Source organism: Dipodomys ordii, unplaced genomic scaffold (genome assembly GCF_000151885.1).
Source record: "Dipodomys ordii isolate 6190 unplaced genomic scaffold, Dord_2.0 Scaffold80, whole genome shotgun sequence".
Classification (NCBI taxonomy): Eukaryota; Metazoa; Chordata; class Mammalia; order Rodentia; family Heteromyidae; genus Dipodomys; species Dipodomys ordii.
In genome coordinates, this window is record NW_012267296.1 from 4234254 (window position 1) to 4239980 (window position 5727).

The 5727-nt window shown below is 35.1% G+C and overlaps 1 pseudogene; it reads right to left on the bottom strand.

Moving 5' to 3' along the window:
* Positions 1-4594: 4594 nt before the first annotated feature.
* On the bottom strand, positions 4595-4999 carry LOC105992173 (annotated as a pseudogene).
* Positions 5000-5727: the final 728 nt, after the last annotated feature.

Consider the following 5727-nt stretch of genomic DNA (forward strand, 5'->3'; position numbering starts at 1 on the left):
TAAAATTGTTAATAAAAATCTCAAAAATATCCATTTCTCCAAGACTGTATGTGAATTTACAATAAGTCAAACAATGATTAAGGTACTCAGAGCCTATTCAGCCTTGTAGAAATGTTCTCACTTTGGACATATCATATATATTGAAATTTAATAAGCAAATCAAGTGCTTAATTATGGCTTGAAGGATTCCAAATAGAACACATTGTAGACTCAGGAAAGGACTTAAAAAGATATCAGGAGTATTTTGCCAGTAAAAATACGACACACACACACACACACACACACACACATACACACACAGACACACACAATTTAATCAACAAGGTAGAATTTAATTCTTCATAACATTCTCAGTTGAGTATTCTAATACTTTATATTTAACATGACCTTATTAATTTTGAAAATAAATTATATAAATGAATAAGACAAAGCAAATCCTTTTATGTTCATGTCTTTGCCAACAATTTAGTTGATACATATATAACATATCATTCACTCATTTAAAGTATATAATTTGAAATTTTTTAGTATGCACAAAATGTTGCATAGTCATCAGCATCACAATTTGGAACATTTTTATCATCCCAGCAAGAAACTCTTCCCCATAATATGCTATCCTCTTCAGTAGTTTGTAATCTATTTTCTTTTTCGATAGATATACATATTCTGAATGTTTCATATAGTTAGAATCAGAGTATTTTTATAATTCCTAATTATTTTCAAGTTTTATCCATGCCATAGCGTATAGCAGTAATAATTCTCTTTTATTTATGAATCATATCTATTAACATGACTTATTTTGTTTATCCAAATATTTGAATTGTTTCCTCTTTTTAGAGATTATGCGTAATATTCTTGGGACTAATCATGTATGTTTTAATATGAACAACTCTTTTAATTTCTTTTATATGTATACTAGGATTACTACAGCTAGGTTTAAGTACTAAGGATGTAGTTCAGTGGTAGAATGTTTGTCTAGCATGTACAAGACTTTGGGTTTAATATCCAGTTCCAAAAAAATTAAAATATGCTAAAGTTATCAATTATATTGTTTGTATACAACCTATACATTTTACTGGCTTAAAAACCGAAAATATTTTGTCTTACAGAAATGAAATTCAGAATAGGTCTCAGTGACTTTAAATCAGTTGCTTGACAGGACTGAATTCATTTTGGAGACCAGAGAAGAATTCATTTCTTTGACCTTTCTACCCACAGTAAACTGGCTTCTTTTGCCCATGACCTATTCTTTTATCTTCAATTTGAGCAAAGTTGCATATTTCTGCAGTTAACATCTGGTAGTTCAATTGAACACTGCTTAACTTTGTAATTATGCAAAGAGAAAATGTATTCAGAAGAAACCATACTTTGAGTTTTCAATTTTGAACTTTTCCTGAGGTAGCAATGTGATATTTACTCTCTAGCAATTCTGGGAAATGAAAGTGGAATATAGTTCTAGGTCAACCATTTAATAATGAGAGATACATGAATTCTTTCCTGTGTACTGTGTCACTAAGGTATAATATTGAAATGATTGTGTCACAAGTACTTAGAGGATACTTTGACCTGCACATAGACAATGAGTAGCAAAAACAAGGATAAAAGCTTAAAATCTTTGCCTTCATTTTGTAATACCTTCCTTTATTGTCTTAAAACTTTGGTTTAGTCCCTAGAACCTATAATCCTAGCTACTTTGAAGACTGAGATCTGTGGATCATGATTAAACTTCAGCACAGGCAGGAAAGTTCATGAGACTCTTATCTTCTAATAACCACCACAAAGCTATGTTGGATCTTCATCCGGACGGGTCCGAGGACAGGTAAGTGTGCTTCTCACCTGTTCCCCAGCCTCCCTTAGCCCCGGAGACAATCAGAGACAACGGAGAGTCATGTCAAGCAAGAACTCATTTATTACCACACAGCCAGCACTTTTTAATGCGGAAAAACCGGGGGACATGGAAGGGGAGGGAAAGGAACCAACCAATCACTGTAAAGGTCACACCCTATCATGCACCTAAACTTTATCCAGTCAGATTTTAAGGTAAACCTCTCAGTGCCATCTTTGCTGCCAATGTGCCCCACATAGCTAGAAGTGGAGCTGTAGTTCAGGTGGTAGACCACTAGCCTCAAGCACAAAACCTCAGGGACAAGGCCCAGGCACTGAGTTCAAGCCCTAGTATGGGCACCAAAATTTAGCTGAGTCCTATTCAACTCTGTATATGAATATGTTGAAATTTTAAAATAATGTTCATCTGAAGCTTGTAGAAGGCTGGGTACACCAAGATTTTCAAGGGTGCCATAATCAACATGTTGTTAAAGATGTTTTTACGTATTCTGTTTCAGACCACTGTACTGCAGCAGTTCTTTCTTGTAGCCTCCTTCAGATCAACAAATGTAGAACCTTGACAATATATTTCTTGTAATGAGATGAAGTCTTAAATGGGATATCCAAAAGTAAGACAGTTTTGTTTTCTTTTTCTCAAAGCGGGAACCATAATCTCACTATGGGGATCAAATTTTCCCCCAAACAACAGTGATTTTTCTAGGATCATGGAGACATAAACCTGAAAAAATGATGAACTTCACAATTTTATCAAGTCTGCCTATTAATACATGTCTATTTTCCTCTCAGCCTATTTGAACTTGAGGTTTATATCAGTAGCCACAAAGTCAGGGCTGAGGATATTTGACCCCCTCTTTTCTTCCTGAAAAAGAAGCATTGCAGGATTAATATTTTTCTTGCTTTCGTCATGATTTTTTTTTCCATTTGGATAAAGACCTAGTTTGGGAGACTTCTTGATGTCAGATATGCTCTGGCATTTAACTCAGTCAGTACTTGTATTCAATGCATTTTGACTTAGGATATTTTCAATTTATGATGGGTTTATTTGGATGTAACCTGTTATATGTCAAATAACTTCTGTTGTATAGAAACTCTGACTATTTTGGTCTTGCTCAAATTTTGACCATGTTACTGAGGATCAAACTCAGTGACACACACAGGATAAATAAGTATTCTACCACCAAGAAATGACTTCAACTTTCATTAATTTCTCTCTTTTTTTATTTCTCTGAAAATTTGGTATTGCAGACAAATTAGAATTAAAAATCATTACATTTTAAACCAATGCCCGTGGGCACTGAGAGTTCATGCTTTTGTAAAATTTTTATTTTATTGTAAAGATGATGTACAGAGGTGTTACAGTTACTTTAGTAAAGTAGTGAGTACATTACTTGTCGAACATTGTTACCTCTTCATTTGTTGTTCTCCCACTATCCCTTACCACCCCACCTCCCTCTCTCCTCCCCACCCTCAAAGTTGTAAATTTCATTTCCAATGTACTGTCTTGTGGGTATCATTGTTGCAATGGGTCATCCTGTGTCCTTGTTTCAGTGTTTGGTTATTCCCCTTCCCCTCCCCAAATTAAACACATACACATACACACATACACACACGATTTATATATATATATATATATATATATATATATATATATTATAGGGTACCCTAAATTCTAGAAGCTCAGGAAGTTGTAGTCTGAGAGTTATCTGAGAGTCATGGTTTCAAATTAACCTGGCAAGAAATTTCTTAAGAATCTCATCTCCAATTAAGCAGTAAAAAGCCACAACAAAAATGTGGCTCAAGTAGTAGAGCACTACTCTTGAGCAATAAAGGCCAAGCAAGTATACATAGGCCCTTATGTCAAGTTTCAGTATCAGCACAAAATAAAAATACACTTAAATCTACCTTTTTGGCAAATTAGAGATGTTACTAGCTGTTTATTCTCTTATGAAAACTGTCAAAGTCATCTAGTAATACATGTATACTCACTTTCCCTAACAATTAGTGTGATTAAACATCTGCTTATTTCTAGTTAATACTTGTAAAAGTAATCAGCAAAATTATTCTACTCTCCCATGCTTTCTGTGTTAGTCATGCTTTTAAATACAAGTGGTCTTGTTAAGGAAGAAATTCATACTAAAATTTCTTCTATATAATATGTTTTTTATTTGCTTCTTAGAAGACTTCATGGAGTAAGATCTCAGTTATTTTTCAAGAACTTTTCTATGACCTCTGTGGTTGAAGATCTGTTGGAATGTACATAAAATACTTGATGTATTTTTTAAGTTACATGCCATGAAATTGTTTTCTGGAATAAATTGTTATAGCTAAAAGGACTAATGTTAATACAACCATCCTCACCTTACAGGCAAATTGATCTTGGGTCTGTATGTTTTCTTAAAGTCTAGTATTTTCAGTTAATAGTTTTTGGAGATAGACAACTTATGTCAGTTTCCCCAGATATACAGTGTTATGTTTCAACAAATATTGTCAAATTTGATTTTTACCTCAGGAAAATCTTTTTCATTACTTTAAAATTTCTTTTCTATTTCTTTGTCTCTATCTCGTTCTCTGGTTTGGGACCACAGCCATACTTCAGAGATATTTGCTGGTTCTATTCTGAGCAATCACAACAAAGTAAATAAGGCAATAAGGTACATCACACATTTTTTTCTTTTTCTTTTCTTCTTCTTTTTTTTTTTGCAGTTTCTGTGGCTTATTTAAGCCCAAATAAAAGGTTTATGGGAACCATCTATTCGTTTTCTTCACTGCGCAGCCTGGCATTGTGATTGGTGACTCTGATGGCTAGCTGGGCTGCGCTTTCCACAGTGGCTTTTCAGTTCTTGGAGGAGATGTGGGCAATCTCAGAGGAGTAAAACTTGTTGCACATGAGCAGCACTTCCAGTTCCTTAACGTTGTGGAGCAGGAACTTCCGGAATCCACTGGGCAGCATGTGCTTTGTTTTCTTGTTTCTCCCATAAGCAATGTTGGGCATCAAGACCTTGCCCTTGAATTTCCTCTGCACCATGTTCTCAAAACCCCCGGGTTTATGCCAGTTATGCTTAATCTTGATATATCAGTCAGACTGCTGGTGGATGAATTTCTTGGTCCTCTTTTTGATGATCTTGTGCTTCACCAGAGGTCTGAGGGTGGCCATTATGCCTCGAGAAGGAGGAGAAGGCAGCCACCTCTGTAAGCAGCACCTAGGAAGAGGACTCTTCTTTCTTTTTCAATGCATATAAAATACACATTTGCATTACACTGAAGTCTATCAAATGTGAACAATTATATTTAAAGAAAAGCAGTGCAAATACCATAATTGTAAAATGTTCTGCTGCTAAAACCTAATAATCATATGGATGGAGTGACTTGCTTGATGTTTATGGTTGCTACCAGAGCAGGGTAGAGGTCATTAAAAGGCCATGTGGCTGCAGCAATGTCATAGAATAAGACAATAAATTTTGCTGCATTGATTGAGTTTTCCTTTTAGGAAAGATTTCTCTGTAACATGACTTAGCACCATGTACACTGCTTCCAAAAATTGAGCTTTCTCAAGCCCTACTATTGCTTTAATCAACTGGGTTGCTGTAATATTCATTCCAGCAACATTCCCTGCAAATTCACAAAGAGAAGATTCCATATGAACAAACCACATTCTGACTCATTTATAAGTCCTAGGTGGTGACTCAGCAGTTATCACAGCTACCAGAGGAGGGATCTCGAGATACCATGATAAGAAGCTCACTTGGGCAATATTTAGCAAAACCTACCTCAACAAAATATGAGTATGGAAGTGTGCACGTACCTATTCCCCTAGCTAAATGAAAGGCATAAGTAGAAGAATCACACTTTCAGCAAACCCAGGAAAAGGAATTGAATATTCTA